At 36.0% G+C, this 16,317-nt stretch overlaps 1 protein-coding gene across 2 annotated transcripts in view; it reads right to left on the reverse strand.

Annotated features, from left to right (window-relative positions):
• SRBD1 (S1 RNA binding domain 1) overlaps nucleotides 1-16,317 on the reverse strand; it is a 124,395-nt gene that overhangs the window by 19,377 nt on the left and 88,701 nt on the right. The window lies entirely within an intron of this gene.

Here is a 16,317-nt window from a genome sequence, read left to right on the forward strand (position 1 = left end):
GCATACTTCAGCCTGTAACTGCGAGTTCTCCACACAAGCCCATCAGTGCTTAGAAGTCTGACCTGGAGGGAGAAGCCTCTCTAAATGCAGGAGCTAATTCAATCACTATGTTGGCTTAGCTTCAGGGCTCTTCTGCATCACTCATGTAAATCTGGGTTGATCTGTTGTGGTTTCACGATGCATTCATTTAGGACATCAAGCTGGATCCAAGCCAAGGCACCAACACTTCATCACACTTGGTTTTACGTTCTAAGCCATTCAGATCTTTTAAAGATTTCACAGTTAAATTTAACATGCCAATAGCATCAATCCCAATCTAACACTGCTAGCAGTTCATTAAACAGTGGTTAATAACTGGGGCAGTTGTAAAACTTCAGGCAATGCATTTCATAGCTTCCCTAATTCAGGCTATGGTAATGGGATGCATTTTCATTATGTGATACATAATAAAGTTACTTACAAACACAAAGCTCGTATTTTGCCAATATGACTCTTCCTACATTAATTTTGCATGCAAAACACCATGTACATGCACAAGTACTGGCATTTACACACATCCTTCGTCTCATAATCACAAAGCTTGCATGTACACTTGGCAGATCAAACATCAGTTTCTACTTACTAATGCATTGCTACTGCAACATAATAGCTTCTTTTTTGAATAAAAAGACAAGCAAAAAACCCACACTCCAAAAGAAGTCTTATGTTTCCTTAACTTTCATTTTTCTGACTTACTGAAGATATGGCTTCTCTTAATGAGGAATGTATTCCCTCCTCCTCCCGGCATCAGCCACATAATATACTAGAGCTAGAGGCTTCCAGCTCACATGCACACTCATGCAAGAAATGCATTTATATAACACAGCATAAGAACCAAAATTAAATGTCCAGAAACAACACCTACATCTTCTCTTCTTTGCCAAGTACAGCTGCCAAATACTGGGCTAGGTTTTTCACTAAATGCTTTATTTGAGGTTCACTGGAAGATAAAGATTGTATTAAATTTTTTTTTTCATTATGATGAAGGAAGGCATAAGGAGAAAAAAAATGCAGAAGACAACTTCCTTCTGCTCTTAGGGAAGGCTACTGAATCAAAAGTAATTGCAAGTTGATTATGATACAGTTTCACAAGTTATATTAACAAATTCTATTAACTGCAGCAGTTCTTGGCCTCCTTGAAAAAAACCATCTTGTACTAGACAACTGCTCTGAATATAGAGTCCATGGCAAAGGGAAGTGTAGACTGCTGCTTCCCCAAGCTTCAGATTCATTCCTTAAGATGATGATGATTCTTCAGTAGGAACAACATGATTCAAAACAGTCACTGCCTCCACAGTGCCTTATAGCATAGGATGTAGCAAAGAAGGAAATCCATTAATCTGGTCTAAGCTTTCTAAGGAGCTCTTTGGAAGAGACTTGATTCAGCAGAAGCTTTATTTCCAGCCTACAGAAGGTGAACCTAGATAGGAATTCTGTATTCCTATCTAGGTCTAGTCTACTGTATTCCTCGAAAATCAAGGAAAGGATCTGTCACAACCGAAAGCTAAGCATCCTAAAATATCTCTGCTAACGGAAGAAACGCCAGGGCTCACACAACCTCATTTTCAAATGCACCACTGGTATTTATCTAAAGACCTGAGTTTGTGATTCCAATAGTTTCTGTAAAATTCATGAAATACAAAATACACATCTTGAAAAAAACTATAGTACTTAGCTGTCTCTTTCTCTTGCCAAGAAGACAAACATTTCTCGGGTCTCTCAAAGATAACTCGCATCTTAACTTTATTTCTGTTTGACAGTCATCATTAAAAAACCAAACAAGACATTCACAAGTTGTTCTTTATTGCTCCAATAAGTAAGAGTCATGTGACTTGGAGTGGACATGACAACACATATGTGAAGGCACAGATAAAGTGAACAGGCAGATGCGACAGATCAGGATAAGCATAAAACAATCCCTAAGCTACCAGTACCTCACTGAAGTAAGGTACATTTAGCAAGTGAATGATGTCAAGTTGTAAAAGTCAGGAAAACCTTCCAGATGGCAAACCTGCCTCCCAAGATGCAGCTCCTGACCATCTTTCTTTGGCTATAACGATGGAATTTTTACACCCCTCTTTACACTATAAAAGAAGGCACAGAGAAGGGTTCTACATTTAATTTCTAAAAGTAGTTATAAACATTATTATCTCAATACCACTGCCAAGACTTCCTACTGCCCAATGCTTACACTTCAGAAAGGTTTAAAGTACAGCGTGTTTTCCACTCTTCCAACAGTTTCACTGATCTTCTCAAATATCAGAGGTTAGATGATGCGATACACTTCTGTGCATTCTATATGCACTGGGGTGGGATCAAATAAATCAGACACTAGAAGTACACACATACCCTGCTCCTCCCTCCCCACAGCAGGCTTGTAAAGACAGGAATGATGAACTATTGCATTAAGTGCATCAGAATAAAACCTGAGCAAGTAAAGCACAATTCTAAAATGCCAGGCTGCTTTCAAAACGAGGCAATGCAGACCTTGATGTTGCACAGTCTCTGACAATCCCTCCACACACCACTGGTCATTGCATCAGCTGATCACCTGCAAATCCTTCTAAATAAAACACTTTCATAATAGCACTGACTCTGAATACAATGAATGAGGGTGTCCCTGTTAAAACTGTTCAGGGTAGCCTTTTAGGTCAGAGCCAAGCACACAAAGTGCTATCACAGCTATGTCTAACAAGTAGGAGCACTTCCTTTGATTTGACATTCAAACATTATCTTGAATTTACTGGCCAAATATAAAGTTTTACTAAAAGGATACTCAGAAATGGCTGCTATTAAAATATTCAGTGTAATAGCAGATCTGAAGCAGAAGACTTAATTTTATATGATCTCCAAAAGGACTGATACTCCCAATTTATGGAAACTAAGGCCAGCAGAAATAAAGGCCTTGCCACAAACTGTGGGAGGTCCAGTGCTAAACTGCAAACTTTAGTTTATCATCACTCTCCAGAAAACAGAGCCACCTTGCTCCACAAATAGTATTATTAAGAACTTATACATTTGTTTGGTTTGAGCTTTTTCTGGGGAGGACTATAGAAATTAATCTGTCCTAAGAAGTGTCAGGAACTGTTACTGTATTTCAGTATTTGTTTTCTAAGGAGTTACCAAGTGAGCCACAGAAAAAGATGCAGAAAATTACCTGATCAACTGAAATCACTACAGTAAAGAACTGTCAATCAGCAAATGAAATTCAAACATTACATTTCTCTAATATTTTTATAAAGAGTATCCCAAATATAACTTACATTCATGAACATGGAAGAAAATCAAGGGCAGCTATTTAGATCTCTGGTCACAATTAGTGTTCAGATTAGCCTGTGGCAAACTTGCTAAAATTACCAGAAAAAAAATAAAAATCACACGTTTCAAAACAACCATTAGGCAAACCTATACTAAAAACCCTAACAATCAATATAAGTTAATTGTATATAATTTCATCAATCATGGCACAAAATGTTTACTCCTGAAGAACAGTGTTTAGGAACACCTGTCTATTGTGCACATGATAGTTCTGCTCTATCATTATGTCCCAATTCTTCAGCTATCTTTTCTTGCTATATGGTATGCAGCAGAGAACAAGGATTCTTGTTTCACTCGGTTTCAAAAGTTACAACCAAAGTTACAATGGAAATAATTAACATTACTAAAAACCTATCTCTTCCTTGAGATGGTGCTCCCTCAGCTGTAACTGAAATCCCTTTTGCAGTTTCAAAAACCTGTTGATGTACACAAAAGGAAGGCAGCATTTTAAACAGCCTCTCAGCTCAGTTATTTCTAGCAGTGCACTGTAAAAATACATTTGTCATCAGCATGGGAAATTTATCACGTCAAAGAGCCAGTGCTCACACGAAGCCTGGAGGCTGTACTTGGCCAATGTGCGTGAGCATGGATGGTGGATCAGCCCACTAACTTTGCTTCAATACTAGATTATCAGTGCTAGACTAGAATGGGCGGCTTTTAGTCACAAGTAAATTACAACTCCAAGCTCTTTACCTTTGGCAACTCCAAAAAACCCCACCATACTAAACCTCCACACAATACTAAAAATAGTACACATAATTAAAATGCATTTGGTGACGTTTTCCTGGTTCCCTATGAAATGATAATTTCACAAAGGATGGTATGATTGCATATGTATCTGAAAGACAAATTCCAACAGCTTAAAATTCTTCTGCAACACACAGCAATTCTGAAATAATTGTTTTCCATCAACAAACATTAAAAGACATCGGCACAATCAGCCTGTGCCTTGTTATTACTTTAAAACGCCACAGAGCCAAGCAAGGCACTTTCCAACACAGTCAAGCAGGAATTATTTGTACCCTGCAGAGCCTACAAATGTAGTGCAGACATGACCTAATGATGCTGGTTAGAAAGCAGTGGGGAGGGGATGAGTTCTCAAGTCTGGGCAGCAACCTGCAGGTTGTTGACTCAGACTCAGAATTACAGTACTATAACAAGATCAATATTCAGTTTAAATAAGACTGAGCTGTGTGCCAGACAAACTATTTTGGGTTTTGATCAAGTTATACCTCACTTGTCCTTTGAATCCAAAAGTCAGCCTTCAATTAAGTAAATAGAATTTAATCTTTTTTTTTTTTCTGTCAGATTGAGTCCTGAAAGACTTCTAACACTTCATAAAACATTATTTTGTTGGTACCTACTATTACCTTCTGTATCCATGAATTTTAATATTGGCATTTGCGACCAGTCAACATGCCTCTTGAAAACTACTATTTTTTTTCTTTAAAGAGTGGCATAACTGTGCAAACTGAATTACTTTTACTGAAAGAGAAATTAGGTGGGACAACACATCCTAAGCAAAGTTAAAAAATATATTATTTTACAGAGATTCAATCCATGGCAATGTGTTTCAAAATTTTAAAAATGGAAAAATATTACTAGTGCTGTAACCTATATACAATCAGCTTCATTTCAAATGCTTGTTATACCACATAAGTTAAATGCATTTATGACAAACCCTTAAGCACAGCAGTACTAAAGTAACAGAAATAGTCTAAGGAGAAGCACCTTTTCATGTCCAGAAACAGGAAAAAAATTTAAAAATATACCTTACACATCAGGTGGAAAAGTTGGAAAGTTCAGAATTGTGGTTTTCATCTCTAACATCCTCTGGAAAATCCCTTCCAGTTAGAGTCTAAGAAAACAAGTTCATCCATCTGATATTTGATAAAAGGATCTAACTTCTTTTGAATTTCTTTTGAAGACTATTGTGGTTTCTCCAAATGTTATATTGTTATAGGATAAATCGTTATCCTATGTACTTAACTCTGATTCATTTCTTGTTCCAAGACTCCAAATTCTGTTTATTTTAACAGCATATGGCTATTACTGAAATATCCCAGGAGAAAGAAATGGATTTAGATTTTCAAAGAAAATGAAAAAAACAAAACCAAAGTCTTTCAGCTCTAACATTTTAAAAAAGTAAGAAAACAAAAATGCACCAGTTTATCATGTAAATGCTTTGAGTCACTTGCAAATTGTTGGAATTAAACTTAAATTTACTTATGCTTGTGTCCTAAAAGAAGCAGTAATACTGCCAAGCTTGTTACACAAATTCAGTCCCACCACTGGCACATCTTATTTCTAAATTAGCTTCTGTGACATGAACAAGTTAGCAGAAAATGATGTATACCCAAAAACATCTTCCCCCTTCCACAGCAGGTACAAGTTTTCTCCAGTGCTTATTATTATGTGACTAAGGAGCAGCAATACAAATTTCAATTGTAATCAACTACATTATTCCTGGAGATTTCAGAAGGACCTTTTTGCCAATAAATAGCAAAGGCAAAAATCCAAATTACTACAGGTGGAAAGCCTTCCATTTCGTTTTAAATCCAAATATGTATTTTGGGGCTCTTAAAGGTATAAAAATATAGGGGATATCCTGCAAAACTACAGAAAGATAAAGCAAGGACCATCATGAGTGGAGCTTTATGGATCATACGGCTGAATTCAGTTGAAGATTTTCCTTAAGATTGCTGAAGGATAAGAGAAGGAAAAAAGAAAGATTGCACTAACAGAGGAAGAAGATAGAAGTTACAAAGCTCAGGTGAGTGTGGTCATCTGTGGGAGCTTTGTTTAGTCTGAAGTCAGTGACCAGCAGATGGGTGAGGAACAGCAGTTCCAGGGTACAGCTCCCACCAGCCCTACTCAGAGCAAAGCGAGCCCCCAGAGGCTGTGAGGTGCTTGGCAAGAGGCTACACAAATACACATGCTTCTTCCAGCTCTACTGAAGACATGTTGGGGTTCCTCTCCTCCAGCTCTAATGAGGAATGTGGTACTTGAAATATTAAAAACTACAACAAAACCCATAAATTAATTTAAGGTTCTTTTCTATAAAGGGAAGATTAGTATAGCTGATGCATATTTTATTGTCTCATAAAAGAAACTCATAGATGTCTCATACAAGAAACTTCTTACTGCTTTTCTCAAATTTAGTATGCACACTTAGCAACTGATACATCAGGTTACTCATACCAGCAATGCACTGAGAATGTATTTAATATGAGGACACATCTGTCCCCTCATTAGGAAAAAATGTAGATGCCAAAAAATGACATTTAGTAGTTTTTTTTAGTCCCACACCCCACAGAATTAGTGACTATTTAGAAATAGTCAAGATACAATTAAAAAGGAAAAAAAAAAAAGGTTTTATTTAAGGTGACACTACCTCCTGAAAATGCTTGCTGAAAAAAGCTTTAAGGTACTTCAACTTTGCTCAACCTCTCACCCAGGTCCCCATCTTTTTTTAAGTAGATCAGCTCAAATTAAATATGCTTAAAGAACTCTTGCAAATCCTGCTGCTATCCTCTTCTATTTGGCTTCTCCTTTACTTTGATCAGACACTCCTTCCCCCTTGATTCTCAAGCTCTTCCATAGCCTAGCTAAAAGCAAAAATGAGCTAGGAATGAAAGAGAATGCAAGACACTGCCCTGCAGAAGACAGCCAAACCCAAATAAAGCAAGCTTATTTTCTCTGCTTTTTAGTAAGCAGAGAAAATAAGTGTGATTGACATATGGCAACTCAAAAAAGTCACTCAGAGTAGTGTTTACTGAATGACCCGTGGAAGACTGAAAGCTGACAGAAAGCCACGAAACATGTGGAAAAACAGAAGTTAGCTCAGTTAGCAGCAGTTATGGATTTGACAGGCAGAGCACATAAGCATCCATTGTGTCATTCACATCTTTGATAAATGAAAGCGATTTCAGCACCACTCATAACACATAACAGCAAGTTACATTTAAAGAAAAAGAATAAGTAAGCAACTGGCAAAACAATCACTATGATATAGTAAGCTTATGACTTTTCAGAAATGTGTTCTGCACCAAGCTTAGCAAAATTACCATAAAAACTTGTATTTAGCACTTTTCGTATTACATATATAGCACTAACAAAGTGTTTGCACATAGGAGGTTGAAAAGTTGACAGGTCTCAATATTAAATTAGTTGTGCTAACGTGTCAGCACTAAAATGTGCTCAATGACAATTTTAACAAGTGAACAAGAACACAAACATTTCTGTCATTCTCAAAACCAAGCAACATTTCAGAATCACCATGACCATTGACAGTATATGATTGTTACTGCTAATGCAATTAGCATAATATAAAAAGTGAGGAATCAAAATGAACCAGTAAAATGGCACAAACAAGAACACTACATGTATTATCCCCTACATGAAAATAGCAATTGAGGACTCTTGCAATAGACACATTTTTATTCAAATAAGTAAAACCTCAGCAGGTAGAGAGGAAAAAAAGCACAAATCAAAGAACAATGCTACTTTACCAGCATCCCTAACAGAAACTGTGATTTGTGCCCTTATAACATAGTCCTTACTTATATTCAGGATCTGGAAATTCCTTCAGCAGCCTTCTTTAAAACATTTAAAAAAATACAGTTTTGCAAAATACTGTAAAATTTTACAGTGTAAAATAATACATAATTTTGTAGTGCAACTAATTTAGAAAAAATGTTTGGAATAAATTTTTTTTAGGTATATCCTAATGTAAAATCTGTAAATAATAATAGCATTACTATTACAAACTTATAAAGTTTACAAGATACTTACCAAGTCAGAGCTTTTAACCATTGTATATATGAATATATTCATTGCAAATGTGTAATCTGATCACAGCATCATTCATTTGAAAAACTGACCTCTATTTCCCTTGAAAAATCTTTTATTTTATAATTCATCTAAAAGTTCTAGACAAGCTTGGCAAAACATAAGAATAAAGTTAGAAATTAAGTACTTGAAAAATTAAGACCTAATACTTTAGAACCTCCGAAATACAATTTGAAAATCCGGTGTCATTATGAATTCTAATTATAAAAATTTTTAGTTCAAAAAGCAACTACTGGCTCAGTTTTAATAACATTTGTTAGTAGCAAGGGGAATAGAGTTCTCTATTTGTACAAACATTTACAACTCCAAGCTGGTATACCACTGAGCAAGAGGGGAACTAAAATAACCTCTGGTTTTGCAGCACTTATGTCTGCCTCTCACCACTTGCAGATGACTTACAACTTTCAGAATCAAGGCTCCCTTGAAATCACTGGCTGATGTCCCTTTACATTAATTAAGGGCAGAAGTCCAGTAGCAGTTTTATCTGTGCTTTGTAGCACTGGGAGTTAAGAGATGAGGTAGCAGATGGGTCAATCAAATATTAGACAGGATTGTTCAATGTGTCTCAGCTTCAGCAAATTATTAATTACACTAAAGTAATCCAGAATTTTTAAGTATGAAAAAATAGGTTGCTATTGGGTGTTCTTTTTTTGGTAGGGAATTTGTATTTTAAGAACACCAACTGAGAGTTGTTCTAAATAACCCAGATTAGGGCATCAAGCTCTCAATGAATCTTCACACAAGTGAGCACTTGCTCTGATAGGAAATTAGATAACTGAGACACCTTAGATCAGCTATGGGCAATCTCCCTCTTCTGGAACACACAAAGATTGGCAAAGAAGCTCAAATGCAAGTCTTGTCATAATTTCTTAAGCACCTGGCTGGGTAAGCTAATGCAAAGAGTGGAGCTAATTTAAATCCTGTTGTGATGGAGAAGACAGCTTGTCTGGAGATCTGTCATCACTAACTGGCCCAGGCAACATCACCCCTCCCCTGCAAAAGGAGGTTACATGGACAGCTAATACCATTCCCAAACTGCAGATTTATCTCAAGACCGAGATATAACAGAGAATGCAAGTCTGGTCCACACAAAGATTTGGCATGTATTACCCAAGGTTCAAAGGCAATGCTTGCATTCAAAAGCAATCCCACAAATACACACTTCTATGGTAGATAGACCTGTAGCCTTAGAATAATAATTAGCTTTTTATATGATTGCAAAACCAAAGTAAAGTTCAAGGAAAAGAAAAATATGAACGTCCATTAGAGGAAAAGTTTAAGAAAATCACCCTATTTTTCACTCTTTAAAACACAGGCAGTCAAGAACGTGAAGAGGAAAATATAGCCCCTAAGAATCTAGAAAATCTACATGTTAGAGTAGTGCATTCTCAAAAATGCTGAAGTCATTTAATAACACTTCAGAAGTTCTCAACTTCTTCCAGACTTTCAGTGGCAGAAAAGGCATAGCTGGTACTGCAGAGATACAAAGTGGTGACTTTTGGTTTTGGTGTGCTTTACTCAGACTACTTTGACCTGTCGGTGACAGAGCTTCTGGAAGATATATGCTTATAGAAACAGTGCTGGTTTTGCTAGGCTATTCTAAAATTAGAATAGGAATAACCTCCCCTGCCACAGTCACACACATATTGCAGAACCTTTAAACTTCACACTACTTCAGTAGAGGTACCTGAAAACAGTCCCAGTCTCACAGATGACAAATCAAACCCACAAGAACTTAGTGATTTCTTCTTAACTAAAAAAGAAGTAAATGAACCAGAAAGGATCACAACTCTTCATTTCCTGACTACAGCCCAAGCATCATTACCCAGAAGCGAACAGGACACGTTTTGCTTCTCCAGTATTTTATGATGTCCATGCACTGATCACTGTGTTTGCTGACTGCTTGGACCAGGGACAGCTTACAAATGTTTTTGTATCTTTGCTTTCAGTTGTCCATATATCAGTACAAAACAATTAAAACACAGCTTCTAAAGTAAAGGATATTTTGAGCTAATAACCATTTCTTATTGAACCATTGTCTTATTACAGCAGGAGTGAAAAAAAGTGCTGTAGCTGAACCCATTATATCCTCTTCCAGAGGAAGTGATGACATTAGTTCATTGATAAAAATTAGTCTGCCCTCTTACATAAGTTTTTTTCAAGTATGAATCAAGATTTGGATGCAACTAGGCTGTTTGCTCAGAGTACCAGATTTAAGGTCTAGACAAGAAGTTGGAAAATTAAACTATTTAATACTCAGTCAATTCCTAACAGTGGGAAAAGTGTCTTCAAAAACTCATTGCCAAGTTCTCCTGTTGCTCTTAACTTCTAGCAACATCAGCCACCTCACATGTACAATCAAATAGGACAAATGCCTCCAACATGGTTTAAGTCAAGTAAATGGTTTCAGTTAAGTATATTCCTAATATACTGTCATTGTAAAACAAGGTTTGTGAAAAAATTAAAAATGGCTTGTACTTTGATTTAGGGGTTGGTGGGGTTTTTTGTTTCTTTGTCTGTTTCTGCTGTTTTGTTTTGGTTTCTTTCTTTTATTTTAAGTTAGGTAGGATACATGAGGAACACATTTTTATTATTTCATGTATACATCTAAAAGAGAACTGGAAAGTTCTGAGTGGTTCAAGTTATAAGCATATCAAACACCTCTAAGAATGAGGTATGGAAAACTGGTCCAAAGTATATTGAAAAACAGGTAAGTTAGGCAAATGAAAGAGGATTGCATAGATGATGGCACATCAAATGAGAGAAATAATTACTTCCTCTTGAAAATGTTTCTCAACAGAAGACAAAATACTTCTAGCTCCAGCAGCCATTTTGAAATTAATACTAGGAACAAACAAGCTACAACTGATGTTCTTTTTAATGCCTTTTGCACAGATACGTTCTTTACATCCTCTCAGTCTTCTCCATCATTCAATTCTTAAGCTTCAGAAAAGAAATGGATTTCTCATCAGGTTTTTCAAGAAAATGTAATTTCTTCCTTTTTCCTTCTGCACATGGTGCACCTCATTGTGCTAAAAAATGCATTTTCTTCATCTGAAATCCTATCTTTAAGTCACAGTCAGCGAAAGAGCTCTCTTGGAGAGCTGCAGCTTTTGAACATTTTCAACAGCTACTAACACAAAACAAGCACAAAAAAGTTTGCTATGAAAAACTTATTACACAGCAAACTGAAATTTCAGCAACAAAAATCCTTTGTTACATACAAGAGTGTTATAATACAGTCCTGTTCTAGCCTACAGTCTCTTTCGATGCCAGACACATAAATCCATGCAGCCATTTTCAGAAAACAATTGCATTTGCCTAAAATTTACTCTTATTTTCAATTGGTTCAATGGTTTCAGAAAGCATTCATATCTTTAAAGAGTTTATATATTATTCTATCTTCTATTTGTCCTAGTTAAAGGACAAGAAAAACAGGCAAAAACCACACTCATGGGAAAAAAAACCCCACATTCTGAAAAGTATCTTACTCAGGATGCAGACACTCCAAGAAATAGAAGCCTTAGCAAACTTCTTTCTAAAGCCCTGAAAAACTAATCACAACAAGACATTAAGATATGCCATTTACTTGTCCCATTTACTTGGGACACTAGCTTTTTCTAAAAGATTGTGGAAGAAGCATAATGCCTTCTTAAATAGAGCTGGGAAATTATATGGTACCTAGCAATAGCAATGCTGGATCAGATCTCAGGATGTGATAAAAGAGAAAGACACTCTAATGACATACACACAGAGGGAAGGAATGCTATGAAAATAAAGAGCATGAACATTCTATTTTGCACACAGTTCAAGCCAATAGCTGCACCATTACCCTTCAGCAAAATGCATGGGTTCTGTAACAGCACTACTCAGAATTAAGTACTTAATGAAGAATTAAGTAATTAATTAATTAAGAATTAAGTAAAATGGCCCTCAGATAAGCAAGGAAAAACTATGGCAGGAACAGATTTACCTGAGCTATCCCTCAGATATTCATTCATCATAACATATATACATAACATCCATCAGCACAGTTTTGTAGAGAGAAGCAGTTGCAGAGGAAGAGGCCCCTGACAATTTACACTTTCTAAAAAGACAAGACTGAGAGCATGATCAGTAACACTGCTTTAGAAAAGCCTTTATTAGGATTAAAAGTAGCCTTTATCTATAATTTAGGAATAAATGGATTTGTCACTGATGACTTTCACCAAAGAGACAGAAATTTAAGAGGACATAAAAATAACATTTCCTTTACTTCCTTCTCCAGTTCATATCTGCCAGCTAAATTGAAGTAAAATGACAGACAACTGTACAGCAGGAATAAAGGCTGGAGAAAAAATACTCAAACAGGAGGGGTTCAATATTTACAAAGATTATCCAGATGATCAACCCACCTACTCTGAGGTCTTGTGATGTCTAAATTCATGCTAATCTTAAGGGAGCAAACAGGTATGAAAATTTTCATTCACAGCATGCGTCTATACAAGCTGAAAAAGTAAAATTGAAATGAAGTACCGTCACTTAAAACAATTAATTAGAGGAAAAGCAACAAAAAAGCAACAAGGCTACTTAATTCCTCTGCCTAGACATACATGTCAACCCTGGAAATAGCCCAGGTCCATTGGATTTTTATTTTGCTCTGTAATAATAACATACAGTACTTCAACTACTACAAATAAGAACAACATTTATTCTTGTAAAACAAATGAGTTTGAAGACCCTAAATGTATGCTTACCTGGCTGAAACTAATGTTTTTCATTAAAATTTCAACTTGCAAGCCAAGATATCTGTGACTGCAAATCACCAGTGTTTCAGTCCTTAATTTGGCAAACATTCTGTCTTAACATATCTTTCTTAAAAAAAAAAAAAAAAAAGATGTCACATGAAATGACCATACACATTACTGAAATTTTACCACAGATTGGTACAGAAGGAATATCAGGAAAAGTTACCATTAAATTTGTAATTTTAAAAAAACCCAACCAATTTTAAATGTTAAGTCCTAGTCCTATTGCTGAGGAGTTATAAAAAAAAATCCAACCTGCGCTGGTTGCATGGGAATAAGTGCGAAGCAACAGCATGTTGGTTAGTCTCACCTGTTCTTTGTATTCTAATTATTTTTACATAAAAAAATGCTTATTTGCAATCAGTAATACATGAAGAGAATGTATTTCTATAGCAAATGGCATGGCAGACAGCATTCCAAAAGGGTAATCCTGTTCCACTGCATTCAATGGGAGAGCAGCCATTTACCCATAGCCCCGGTACTTCCAAGCGGAGTTCAAGGTCCCAGTACTTCCCTCTGCATTTTGCATTGTTTGGGTCCAAGTTTACAACAGCTCAACTTTCCTTTGAAGCACTGCCACATCAGGGCTGTTTAAGAATGAAATCTGCTTGCCTTTAGGGCTTGATTGAGTTAAAGGGCAAAATCCTGGCTCCATTTGAAGTCAGTGGGCAGTTCGCCATTTAATTCAATTCGTCTACTATTTCACAGTGACCTTAAGGGTATACCAAAAAGCTTGTACCCATGTATCCTGCCTCTGCTTGCAGGAAAATGTCGTGGCACATATTAGCTCTTAACAGTAATGGCTGGTGGCAACTAGAATGCTTTTACTTTGAACATTCACGTGAAGCTCACAAGCATTCACAAAATATTACAGAACAGAACTGTAAACGCTGGTTCATCAACAAAGTTTATCTTCTGGTTGGGGAACAAAAATTCATTTTAAAATTTAGAAACTACAGAACAGACACCTGAAAAAACATTCACTTTCACTTAGTCTAGATAATTTCAAAGAAAAGGATGAAGCAAGTCATATTTTATTTCACCACAAGAAGTCCCATGGTTTTTAATATTAAATAAAATGTGGCTGCCCCAGTGCCAGATCACAAACATCCCAGGAGACACAAGCAGGACATATTTCACATTACCGCCTCAGCAGCCTGAACAAACTACAGTGGCAGAGGGTTGGATGAATGTATCAATTTGTGTATCACCATGGGCAGGTGCAAATCTATAGGGAAAGTTTTATAAAAGCAATTAAGCAGTTAAAAGAACAGTTGATCAGAAATGCTAACTGTGGTAATATAGTTCATTAACTTACAATTACTTGTAATCAATCGCACTGTTACTCACGTCTTTAGAAAACAAGATTTAAATGCTTCCAAATAAAATCACACAAATTTACAGGACTGTACCAATGCCCTGTGGAAAACCCCAAATATCTTCCTGTGTTTTACTTCTCACACTCGAGTAAAGCCATCCATCCAGTGACAGATGCTGGGATCCTTGCAGCTCTACTTTTTTTCAATTCCCTTACATAAATAGTAATCTCTTTCAAAGTTAAAAATACTCCTTTTCCTTCCCAGCTAATGTATATGGGTACTTTATATCCTTATTTAGAAGCTTGGCAAGAAACACACAGGGAAACTGATTTTGCATAATGTCTCTCTCTTTCCTACTTTCAACATTCTGGCATAATATTAAAGATCAACTCAGTGAAGTCGACAGCAGATTATTTGTGTCGTATATTGCTTTCTCAGTTTTTGACTAGAAATTACATCAGTAATCAATGCTCAGAAAAATTGTTTCTACCATAAGCTTTTCTTCATACCCAAAATTTCAAAAATAAATACTAATAAAGGCTGCAGTTAGTAATTTCTATCTTAAGACAGACATTGTAGTATTTATACAGTCATTAAAAAACACTTCCCATTTATTTTCATCATGTGAAATGAAAATATATTCCATCACTGAAATTACAACTCAACCTAGTTTCTGCTAGCTAGCCCAGGAGACTGAGAAAGGGGAATGCCAATTAATCCAATTACTGACAGAGAAGCTATCAGGATGAGTACTTATCAGGTCAGGTTCAAAAACAGATCAGAAGCAACAGTGTTAAAAAAACAGAAAAGAAAAATGAAAAAAGAAAAAAGCTCACACTCCCTGTGCTGAGTAGCACTATTAAATTCAGATGCAGGGTTGTGTTTAGGTTGGACAGGCCCCAACAGTAGAACAAAGTCAGTCTGTCTTAGTACCATAACCAAATTCTACAAGTTAACAGCTTTTCATGAAAAGCTGCCATTTCAAAATGTCAATCAAACCTGAATATAAGTGGGAACTCCTGCAGAAATAACCAGCTGCAGGTTTGAAAAACATTTTTCACTGAAAGTGGAAACACAAAAGATGTTTGAATGAGATCTCTTTTCATTCCTGTAACAGTAGACGGTCATTTTCACAACATCAAGGACAAAAACACAAGACAAAATTGCAAATAATGTCTTGAAAGAACCATTTGCAGGGGTGATGAATGATTCAAGTTACAAATGACAGAATTATTGGTAAATGGAAACTCATTAATATGAAAAAGCTTCTCTTATAAGATTGCAGTTTGTCTCCACTTTCTCTCATTGTATCTGAATGATTAGGTTGTATTAATTTCATTGAGTGTTTAATATTGGCTTTCTCACCTTGAAGCAGCAGCTTGCACCAAGATCATCCGATTTGCTGCCTAAGTCTTTTGGGGGTTTATGTGTTTAGTAAACAATTGAACTACTTTCAGGTAATAAAAATGCAGATTCTAACAGAGAAACTAAAACTTATTATTGACCCACAGAGAAAACACAACTTTTCCAATTCAGTTCTGGACATACAAATATAAATAAGTCATATTTATTCAATAAACCAAGGGGAAAATATTATTTTTACAAGTGTACATAATGGAAAAGCAGCTTATCAAAATCACTTTGGCCACATTGTCCTTTCTATAGAATATGGCATGAACATAGCCATTTTCTCTACCATCTGAAAGACAGATAGCATAGCTGAAAATGAATTTGCTGTCCAAATATGGGCTTCATCAATTTCTTATTCAACAACTGGACTGATATAGCAGTGATTTGTTGCACAAATTTCCACATGCAACGTCATGAAACAAATTAAGCCAAGAGGGAGATTTAGTGAAGAGTTAAAATCAGTATATAAGATTCCCCCTCCAAAAGGTATCACCTGCACTGTAGTATCATTATCCATTTTGCTTATTATTAGCAAGTAATAAAAGTAATTTGCACAGTAGATGAACATCTCATCATGTCTCAGAATACAGAGT

This window comes from Serinus canaria, chromosome 3, assembly GCF_022539315.1.
Source record: "Serinus canaria isolate serCan28SL12 chromosome 3, serCan2020, whole genome shotgun sequence".
Classification (NCBI taxonomy): Eukaryota; Metazoa; Chordata; class Aves; order Passeriformes; family Fringillidae; genus Serinus; species Serinus canaria.